Genomic DNA, 12,256 nt, shown 5'->3' with positions numbered 1-12,256 from the left:
AAATAACGGTGAAATTGGGTTACGTGTGCTGAGATATAATGAGAGAGAAAAGACTTGAATATCTCAAGTGAATAGTTTTTAAGAACACCTAAGGTTTACTGTGTTGCAAATTTTTTTTTTCTCTAGTGATAAGCACCTACTTTCTTTAAATGCATTAGGGTAATAAAACTTAGGGCTTATCAATCAAAGATTTATAAGAGGAAAAGTGAAATACCTGGACTGCAAATTGCCAGATCACAAACGGCGACGGAACATCAGCAATTCATGAAAAGGTCTTTCTTCTGTCGCAGCTGGAGTCAAGTCAGAGAACTCAAACATCTGCCGCTTCTAGCATTTCGTGAAGGGTACGAATCAACGGAAAGCCATTACACCTACACAGTGAATTGTTTCTCTAATCATCAGGCTTATACATTGAGTGACGTAGACTCTCTTTTTTTTTTATTGTTTGGCTTCCTTATTTATGAAAGGATTTGCGTCAGGAATTCCAGCGCAAGAATAAGCGCGTAGGCAAAGCTTGTGAAACTGAAGATTCGTTAGCGATATGTTTGGTGTTGCCCTGGTCGCCTGCCTGCCTGCCTGCTGGCCTGGCCGCCCGCTCGCTTTGCTTGCATGGGAGAAGAAGCTTTCACCATCCTGGCTGACTATCCTGCCTATCCTCCGTCCCTCTTTCTCTCCTAAACCCCCAGTCCCGCTGCCCCCTGGACCCCTGCCTCTCCCCAATCAAGAAGTCGCTTGCATCTCCTCCCACCACACCTATTCCACCCATCCCCTTATGGCACATATCTCCCTGGGAAGTTGGATCAGCTTGTGTGATCTTCCAGATGACGGCAAAATTACGTGTTTTCTCATATTTTATAGTCACAGGTTAGGTAAAGGAGGAATGCTTGGGTTTAATACCAGGTTTTAATCGTTGAGAATTTTTTTTTTCCTTCATATCTACTTCTTTATAAACCCCGTTTTCAGTTTTCTTGATTCATCCAAGTATCGTTGTGTAAAATAATAATAATCATCATCATCATCATCATCATCATCATCATCATCATCATCATCATTTCCTTATTTTGGGGGAGGTTGTATTCAACTCAAAAGAAAAGGTCAACTCTGGGCATCTGCTTGTATGTATGTATGTATGTGCGTAAATTTAACTTTTTGTGGGAATTTTTTTGTGGCTGTTTTTCCATACATCAAGTTCACTCTCTTTGTAGTCCTGTCATGATTACTATTTGGTTAATTATGACAACAGTGTATATTATGAATACACCGAATCAGCGGACAAAATGCAAACATTTGTGTGTGTGCCTATACTGCATATTTGTAAAGAGTAAAAACACAAGGAAAGAATGTCAAGCTGAGAGAACAGCATGGCCGACTTCCCAACCGTTGCAAAATCTTATGTTGGAGTTATGGATCTAAGAAGACAAAAGAGAGTTCCAGAACCAAGGCATCCTGGATATGGGAGGGAGGACTTGATTACACTACGTAGAAACTGAAAATAAATATTAGCCATAAGGTTAAAAAAGAAAAAAAAAGTTGCACTCTGCCTTTGGTTTCACTTCAGGCCTTTTGTCTTATTTAGTAGCTGTAAGATAGCCCCAATGGAGTTTTAGATATTTGTTGAAAACGATGCGAGTCAGAAACTTGAATCAAAGCCTTGATCGTGATAAGATTTAATTCGAATATACTGAAGACAAAAATGATACTGGGAGACTATATTCTTGTATATTTTTTCGCCGTTCAACTTTCCTTTTCGGAAGGAAAGATAGATGCTTCCGGTTCTCATCAAATTTCTAGAGATGATGTCGCTTGATTCGTCCTTTTTTCTTGATCGCAGCTGATCTTCTACCCATTCCCTTGTACCCATTCTACCCATTCTCAGCTGGGTCGACCCGCGGCAGCAGTCCGGGCACAGACCACGATCTTTGCTAATACGAGCTCAAAGCTCTTCCAGTATGTATTTATATATGTGCATCCATGTGCTTTATTTCAATTACATGGGCATTATGAAAAGTGTCATGGCTTATGGAACTGATATAATACAAGGCTATACAATTAACGCAAGTATTGAATATTGCTTTGCGTTGGAAGCTTGATAGAAATAGAAAGCAACGCAAGCACTGTGTTGGGGCTTCATTATCTCAGGGCATTGTGTTTAGTACCAGAGGGGACTGAATTGCTTCAAGATTAAAGTTTCTAAGGATGCATGTCTTTTCAAGTTTTTGTTTTTCTTTCAGTTCAAACCCACTGTGTTTTTTTTTTTCTTAAGTCTCACGTACATTCTATCTAAACTGCTGAAATAGCTTTTGACACTTGATAAATCTCCAAGCATCAGATGTGGTCTGATTCTGAAAGTTACTTGCAAGGGTTTCGAAGAATTATTCCCTGTTTAGTATTCATCCTATTTAGTGATATTAGGAACTGGTGTTCTTTTAAGATACTTCAAAGACCAGTTTTCTTATCTCCGTACCATACTCCATTTACCTTTGCAATAATTTTTAAGAAATTGGAGATTACAGCCTTCAGAACTGCCAGTATTTTGGACTGAATAACTCAACTCCATACATCCTGCACACGCAACAGATTGCATTTCTCTAAGGCCCTAAATATCAGTAGACCTTTTTTCAGTACTCTAAACAATAATTTTCAAAGCAAGTACATGTTCAATCAGGCCCTGCTATAAACATTTCCAGGTCTATATTGTAATGTTAAGCTCCCTCAGTGCATACAACCATATTGCCTTTCCATCAGTAATTTAATTATTTCCATTCTGTAACATTTTAGATGCATTCTGCACCTGTTCTCTTGTCAATTTCCCGACGCATTCTCAAATTCAAATTTACCCTTTCCACTTTTGTATAACTGGAATCTACATCGCTCCTGTCATTAGCATTCATCAGTTGGTCATAATGTAAACTCAAATGACGAAGGCTGCATTCTCTTCAGACAGCCTTTCTCCATTTGCATCTTTTCTTGCAAGACTCATTTGCGCTGAGCCTGCCTCACTGCATTTGCTTTTGTCCAGTACACCGCTTTTTCTTCCCTAAAGTATTTCACCGCAAAATTTTCGTTAACTGCGGTCATTTTCTCTCTTGCTTTCTCCTTGATTGTCTTTTCTTACTCTTCTTCCTTTAGTTGATTCTCTCTTCTCCTCAGCCATTGCACTACAAACACTCTCTGTTCTCATTCACTAAACCACTTGTTTGACTATCTTAACGTGCACTTCTTTTACTCTTTTACTCCTTTCTATGTGCTTATTCTAACTTTAAGTATTCTACTCTGGCGCAAATATCCGGTCCTAGATCTTGCATATTTTTCATATACTCTTATTCTCAATTCTTTCTAATCAATTTCCTTACATTACAAATATTCTGAACTCCTCTACAGAGAACAATCGGAATGCTTTCCCGCTCGTCTCTCATTTCATCAACCCTTTATGATATGAATTTGTTTGTTTGTATGGTGTTTTTACGTTGCATGGAACCAGAGGTTATTCAGCAACGGGACCAACAGCTTTACGTGACTTCCGAACCACGTCGAGAGTGAACTTCTGTAACCAGTAATACACATATCTGACCCCTCAATGGAATGCCCTAGAATCGAACTCGCGGCCACTGAGGTGGCAAGCCAAGACCATACCAACCACGCCATTGAGGCACTTTTATGATGAGTGTGGATATGATTAACAGCAATATTACATACAAGAAGAGAAGGTAGAAGCTTAATAGCAGATATAAAGTTTTAAAATGTCATTTCTAGTAAATCTGTGGTAGCGGCCAGTGTTTACGTACGTAAATACTTAAAAGGGAAAAAAGGATGTCAGAGTTAGAGTAGGGAAATAAGAAGTTCGGTGAAGAAGAAAGACTGTTTTAAATTACAACGGGAAAACGAAGAGAAGACTGGTTAAATACTGTATGAAAAATAGGCCATTATAAATGGAACATAATGAAATGAGATTGTGTCCAGAGAAATACATAAATAAGTATTTCAAGGAAATTTAAATGGCAGTGCAAAGTTGAATGAATAAACAGAAATCAAGGTATCAGAGATTGATGTGCTGTTAGAGGCAATTTTAGACTGATAAAGTAAATATCCCGCGAGACAAGATTGGATTGATGCAAAAGATGCTGGAATAGACATTAATTTAAAAATGTAAATATAATTGAAGTTAGCTTATCAGTACAAGAATGGAAAGTAAGCGAGGAAAGATGATTCAACAAGCGCAACAATATATTAGGTGACTTAGTATTTTTGAACGAAGTGGTGGTTCCTTTATAAATGACGAACTTGAAAGGCTTGTGTTTTATAGTGGTGTCAATAATAAATGGAAATAAGAAGCTGAAGAAACCAATTGAAAGGTTCTAAAGCATAAGAAAACTTGAGTACGAATGTTAAAAGCAAAGTTATCTTAGTGAAAGAAAGAAAATTATAATTTGATGGCTGTGGTAAGGATAAGAGGAGAATGTACATTGAATTCATTTCGCTATGTAGGAGTGTCTCTGTGGTGTATATAATTACTATAACTTGTTTTCGTTGTTACTTTAAGTGTTAGTTTGTATAGAGGTCTTGAATATTAGTTGATAAAAGTAAAAAATTTATTTACTTTATGTACTCCTTTTTTTTTATGAATTTTGTATGTGCTTATAAATAGCCTACACATTTCCTATTGTTAAACTTTCCCAGTCTTATAAACTTGTTAAATACTTCTTCGTTTCTGCCAGATATCACGTTGCTGCCGTTAATTGAGGAAGCGAATTATTGGGGTATTTTGTAACGGTGTTCACTGTAACAAATTTTAGGAGAAGCTGCCGTTATCTTTCTGTCATATACTTAATGCTTAAGGAACTAATCGAGTCTGTCTGGCTCGATATTTATTTATTTATCTTTTGAATTTTCAGGATAAAGATATGCTGTCATAACTTCACATGACTCCTGTGGCGCATACCTTTTTTTTTTTATCTATCCGAGGACTGTAGAAGTAAATGATAAATTTCACTTAAATATAAAATTATTTTCCATTTTTGTTACCTATATACACACCCGGTCACCGGAACATCCCTCCCTACCGCCTTTCCCTCGGCGCATGCGCAGATTTTCCAACCAAGATTTATCTTCGCCTTTTCTCATTATAAGTTAAGACAATCGTTCAGTTATGGCTTTCACCTCTTCGACTTTCAGCCGGTCGCTTGCCCATATGGGCATTCCCTTAAATCTTATCAGAACATTTGTATTTTTATAGCAGGCAATATCTTCATCCCAACTTACAAGGAAGGGGGGAAAGGAGCCCAGGTTCTTGTGCCCCCTCCCCCCTCCCGTGCAATGGACGGGACCGGCGATCCCCTGCCATGTAAGCATTGCTACCCCACGGTTTAGTACGCCGCTCGCCACATTTGCCCGAACTTGATCTCTCTCTCTCTCTCTCTCTCTCTCTCTCTCTCTCTCTCTCTCTCTCTCTCAGCAAAGTCAAAGATAAATAAGAAGACCCGCCGGAGAAGACCCAGCTCAAGTTCCTCTTGAATGGATAGACATAATATTGGCCAAGAAATAAAAATTGGGTAGATAGGGCGTTAGAGGAGGAGGAGGAGGAGCCGGAACCATTTAGTCGGACATGCATTTTATGCTTGTTGTGAACCCCCGCCACCAATAGTGATTTAACAAGGGACTCGCTCAACATTAATCGTTCCTGCTGCTGCTGCTGCTGCGGCGGAGGTGGAGGTGGCGTCCTGTTCCGCCCGACTCGTCCGTCCAGCCAAGCCGGCGGCGGCTTTTGGGGGGTGTCGAGAACCGGGAATGCTCGTCCTCGTCTTTTCCTACCTCGGATTTATGTCGATCCGGTGCCAATTAGCATGATGTACACCGGAGGGAGGGAGGGAGAGAGAGAGAGATTTGTAAGTCTTCTCAGTTTTAGAAAACGCGTGAAAGTTTGTATTGTATTCCTTGGTTAGACTTACTTTATAATGTTGAAAGTCATCTGCCCTGTAATGTTCTCTCTCTCTCTCTCTCTCTCTCTCTCTCTCACACATACACACGTACACGCGCACACAGAGACGCGCGCAGCGGCGTGAATATACCAACGTGGTGTCCTCTGTTATCGGGTCGATCGCACTGACCTCTGCAGCAGCCGGGCCCCTTTGCACTGATTATGTTTTCACCCCATAGACCATAAAAACGAAATTCGATATGCGTCCGTTAATAATCATTCGCTTCTCGCGGTGCTTTATGGGCTTTCATCTCCCCAGTGGGAGATGCGAGAGAGAGAGAGAGAGAGAGAGACCTCAGGTCGCGTCTATTGCCGAGTCGGAGTTAACGGAAGTCCTGCGTGATGTGCGATAAAATGTTAGAGGGCTACACATAACGTGAGATCCACTTCTCTCTCTCTCTCTCTCTCTCTCTCTCTCTCTCTCTCGTCTCGTCTCTCTCTCTCTCTCTCTCTCTCTCTCTCTCTCTCTCTCTCGTTTTAATGACTTATCCTATTCTTAAAAATCGGTTGATCAAAATCACTTAAAGATTCATTGTGGTATAAAGAACTAGTGACAATTTTACATGATATTTAACAGGATATAAATTCTACCAACAGCACGTACATTATATATATATATATATATATATATATATATATATATATATATATATATTTATTTATATATATATAATATTCACAGAGATGCATGGAAAGCTGTTGAGGATGCAGTACATGTACAGGAAACGGCACCGAGATATAATATGTCATGAAAGGAAAAATACGTACAAAAGAAATGTTTGTAAAAAAGGAACACAAATACATACACGCATACACTCACACACACACACACACACACACACATATATATATATATATATTATATAATATATATATATATATATATGTGTGTGTGTGTGTGTGTGTGTGTGTGAGTGTGTGTGTGTATGTATGTGTGTATGTATATGTGTGTCTGTTTTTACAAACTTTTACTTGTACGTATTTTTCCTTTCATGACATATTATATCTCGGTGCCGTTTCCTGTACATGTACTGCATCCTCAACAGCTTTCCATGCATCTCTGTGAATATTATATAAAAAAAAAATCAATTTCACTCTCAAATTTCTCATACAACTTCTTCTGAACCAACTTCTGATCCCACACCATCTAACTTATCTAGACCCACATTGCTCTTCCGTTATCCCTCCTGTAATGTCTTGCTGTTTCAACAAGGCCTTAACAAACACCTTCCAGAGTTATTCCCATAATTTTAACAACTTGCCTCTATCACCTTTACACTTGAAATAAGAAACAGTTATTCCTCTCACCCATCCCTTTGCAACCTTACCCTCCTACAGATATACCTAATGATGCATCCTCAATACAGTAAAATATGTCATAAACACCACTCGTTGGCAACTTATCACACATATCAGAAACTGGCTAAATATAAGTCAGCGGCGTATTGGTAGTTCTAACCAATGCTTCATTTTATTATTCAGCATTTGCCAAAGACTCCTTTCGTCAGCATCTTTATTTGTCGCTATAAAAATCGCTTTCACAAGAATGAACAAATTTACCTTAACCCTTTGCACTCTTGCACTATTCCAGTCTTTCTTTCAACTATCTTATACATTCAACAAATCCGAAAATTCTTTCTCCATCAGCAAAGAACTACATTTTATCCAAAGTGAGAATCTTTTCATGTGCATCTTTTATTTTAATATCTATGTGCTGTACTTATTTCCTTTTAGTACGACTCCTGGTTCCTCAGTGTCTGCAACCCTAGCCTATTTTTCATCCTTTTTCTTCAATTGTAATATTCCCACTTCTTTTTTATCAGAATTATTTGAACTGATTTTATTATCTCTTAAAAACTTCTTCTCCAACTCAAAATTACTTTTAGATTATTTCAGTTAGATAATGATTAGGCATACCTCCAACTATCCTTAAATGAGGAACATGCTCTTCAAGTGAATCTGTACTAACAAATAATTCAACAGAGTATTTGACCAGCCATTTTTTATGTACTTCTGAATGTTCTTCAAAAACCATGTAGTTCTAACAGTCAGCTCTTTAAAGAATACAATTCTCAAAGACAGTCTCCACTCATCTGCAAATCTGATTTTGTTATCAACCACCTTTTCCACTTAGAGCGCCTTGCCCAACTACCCTCACTCATTTTCCAGATCCAGCCAGGCAGAGCTTTGAACTCCAAAAAAGTTTTTCTTTCATTCTTCTTTGTTTTCCAAAACTATACACGGTATCAGCATTTCTAGTTTTCTAAAAAAAGAAAACTATTGTCCCAGCTTTGTCTCATCGTCCTCACTTTTTCTGTCTGCCATCAGATCTTAAAAACTACTGAGGCTAGAGGGCTGCAAATTGGTATGTTGATCGTCCACCCTGTAACCATCAAACATTCCAATTTGCAGCCCTTTATTTAAGGTTAAAGTTAGCCATAATCGTGCGTCTGGCAATGATATAGGCCAACAACACCGGGCCGTGAAATAAGTTTCATGGGCCGAGGCTCATACACCATAATACCGAGATAACCGAAAGATAGATTGTTTTTGGTGGCCTTGATGTACAGAAAACTCGATTCGGCTTATTTTTTACTTTATTTTATCAGAATCCGATTTTCTCACAGTTCTTGAACTAACACTTAGTTTATCACACTTCCCAACAATTCTAGAAACATCATTCAGCCACCCAAGACTTTATCACACTTTGTGAAAATGCAAGCCCAGGCACATTAAAAGAAAAAACTTTTGGATAAAACCTCGTTTAATCTCTTGGTACAGAGCATTGGGATGCTTCAATGTTATTATATTCTTTTGATTTAGCTTACAGGAATTGAAAGTGATCGCTGCTCACTTCAGTGAGTAAGGCTCATCTTCCACTTAGGGTATTCATACTATTAGGTGGTTTCAGGGTGTAAGGCTTATCTTCCACTTAGGGTATTCATACTAGGGTAGGTGGTCCGAACAGGGTATTCACTAATTAGTGGTCCGACAGGGTTTATTTCATCTATTAGGTGGTCCAACAGGGTATTCATACTATTAGGTGGTCCAAACAGGGTATTCATAATTAGGTGGTCCAAACAGGGTATTCATACTATTAGGTGGTCCAAACAGGGTATTCATACTATTAGGTGTGCGAACAGGGTATTCATAACTATTAGGTGGTCCGACAGGGTATTCATACTATTAGGTGGTCCAAACAGGGTATTCATAATTAGGTGGTCCAAACAGGGTATTCATACTATTAGGTGGTCCAAACAGGGTATTCATACTATTAGGTGGTCCAAACAGGCTATTCATACTATTAGGTGGTCCAAACCCTCCACTAGGCTTTTCTCCACCCTGGTGTACCTATGAGCAGCAAAACTCCCATTTAGTATTGCCTATTTCTGCTGTCCTATAAATATTTTTATTATTATATTTTCCCCTTTTCGGGATCGTTCCAGATTACTCAGCACTTTTTTTTTAGATGAAGTTGCTAGTCTTTTCCCCATTTCCATGGTACCTTCGATCTACAACAGTCAACTAACAACACATTTATAATTCAGTGGTAAGGTCAACAAGGCACAGTGAATGTGTTAGGAGACGAACAAGTCATTTAAACTCCTTAGGTCATGGGAGTGAACGCTGGCCTCTCATAAAGTGAGGCGAGCTTTGAGCAAATAAGTTTAAAAAGTCCGTTATATATATATATATATATATCTATATATATATATATATATATAATATATATATATATTATATATACATACACATTTATATACAGACCAATTTTACTTACTTTTATTTATATACATACATACATTTATATATATATATATATATATATATATATATATATATTGTGTGTGTGTGTGTGTGTGTGTATACACACACGTATATGTTGACAGCTCCTATAGGACTATGATATGAATTAATTGTCCTATAGGGGCTGTCAACATATATGTATGTGTGTATGTGATATATATATATATATATATATATATATATATATATATATATATATATCTGTGTGTGTGTATGTGTATAAATTATATAATACATACGTATATACAATATCTACACACGGATGAATAACTTGTGCTTTATGGGTGTGTTTTCTATTCATTAATTTTAATGGTGACGTTTATTTAACCATCAATTAAAATGTGAGAACCAAAGGTAAGCGTTAATTGATGCTCACCTCACTGGTCGTCCTAAAAATAAGTTGCCCACCTCTCTCTCTCTCTCTCCTCTCTCTCTATCTCTCTCTCTCTCTCGTCTCTCTCTCTCTCTCTCTCTCTCTCTCTCTCTCTCACACACACAACCTTATTCACATTTTAAACAGATAAAAACAAAATATTCATGCCTATACACATTTAACTTCGTTTAGGTTTTTTTTTCTTAAAAGTTATCTTCAACTATAGTGATTATATATATCTATACATACATACATACATACATATACATACATACATACATACATACATACATACATGCATATGTATATTGGGTGTGTGTGTTTTTTTTTTTAGTTCCTTATCTCAAACCTTGCTTCACTGTGTGAGAGACCAGAATTCAATCCCACGGAGGGGAAATGACATGGCCGTGTCCTTAAAAGAACTTTTGAACCATATTGATGGCCTTAGCAGTGAAATTATAAACGTGCAGTTAGTTGACTGGTATAGATCGCAGGTAACATGGAAAAGGCATGGAGACAACACCTTCATCCCCCGAAATTGCTTATTATTTATATCTATTTAGCAAAACTTTGTTATACATATATATATATATATATATATATATATATATATTATATATATATATATATATATATTATATATATAGATATATATATATTATAGTATATATATAAATATATACTGCTGTGGTTAAAAGTAAATTTTGAAAAAGCAAAATTAAGTTCGTGTGTGTAACTACTTTCATTTGGTCCGTGTGAAATGCACCTAAAATATCTTCTCGCTAGCGTGTGTGCATGAGAGAGAGAGAGAGAGAGAGAGAGAGAGAGAGAGAGAGAGAGAGGAGAGAGAGGTTCCATTTACTTTCATGACTGCCGTTGAGTTTCGCGATTTGTTGAGCATCAATTAAAGCCTACCTTTGGCCCTTACATTTTAATTGATGGTTAAGTAAACGTCACCATTAGAGCTAACGAAGAGAAAACACGCCCGTAAAGCACAAATTCTTTACTCATGTGTAGATTTTAAATATATATTCACATTTATATATTGAAAGTTTACAGGTAGAAATTTCATTCAACTAATAGCCTTAGCCAAACATAAGCATTAAATATTTATAGTGACCTATCTGGAAGATTTGCCATATAATCTGTAAGTTTAGTATTCGCCCCCAGTCTGTGACGTCATGCGAAATCTTTCGCTTTTACCCGAAAAACCCGTCATTTCTGGTGGTTTACTGTATCATGGGGCACCTTGCAGGCTCATGATCTATCGCAAAAATAGCAGAAAATTACTTTAACGCTGCCTTTCATGAATGTAGATTATATAAGAATTATAAAAAGATTTCATAATATCCAATTTAAAACAAGTATACGAAACTCACTAGAGACCTCCAACGCAGTAGTTTTTTTCTTATTAGTATTTTTTTCTTATTGGTTTTATTCTTGTTGTCTTTCAGATTCTAGTTGTAGAATAGATGTATAATAGATGGTTTTGATACCACTGAGTCACCTACTGTTCTCGGGCCTTAGTCAGTTTGAAATATGGCCTCCTGATCGTACTGGGGAGCCTTTGCTGTTCTAAATTATTGTTAGAATCTGTACTAAATTGTTATTGAAATCAAGGAAGGTATAGTCTAAATCCTACAGGAAAATACACTTGAAATTTAGATTTTTATTCTGATTACCCACACCGAGGAAGCCATATTGGCCACCTGAAGCAGCTTGAGACTTAGCTGGGTCAATGTTTTTTGCGTTTCATTACACAGAGTGTGAATGTTGTAGTTTCTTGCTCATTTAGGGGACTCGACTGACATTTTTAAGAAGTCTTAACACGTTCAAAGCTTTGTGGTGTGTTGCAGAATTCGAAACCTAAAGAAAAAGACACAAAGATATAACAAGAAGCTGTTGTTCAATGTGCTGGCGCATCAGGTGTACACCGCAAGGGTTCAGCACGGAAACCCGCAAGAAATCGGAGTCCATGATCAATTAGCCTTGATATTAAACTCTGAAAGCCTTGGGTTCCGTTCGTGGTGAATTTTTACACGCAGTGTAACTTCTATTTGAGTAATGAACTTGTTTTGGCTGCTCAAAAAACGCTGTTGCAA

Source organism: Macrobrachium nipponense, chromosome 22, assembly GCF_015104395.2.
Source record: "Macrobrachium nipponense isolate FS-2020 chromosome 22, ASM1510439v2, whole genome shotgun sequence".
Taxonomy (NCBI): Eukaryota; Metazoa; Arthropoda; class Malacostraca; order Decapoda; family Palaemonidae; genus Macrobrachium; species Macrobrachium nipponense.
Note: the sequence above shows the minus strand (reverse complement) of the source record.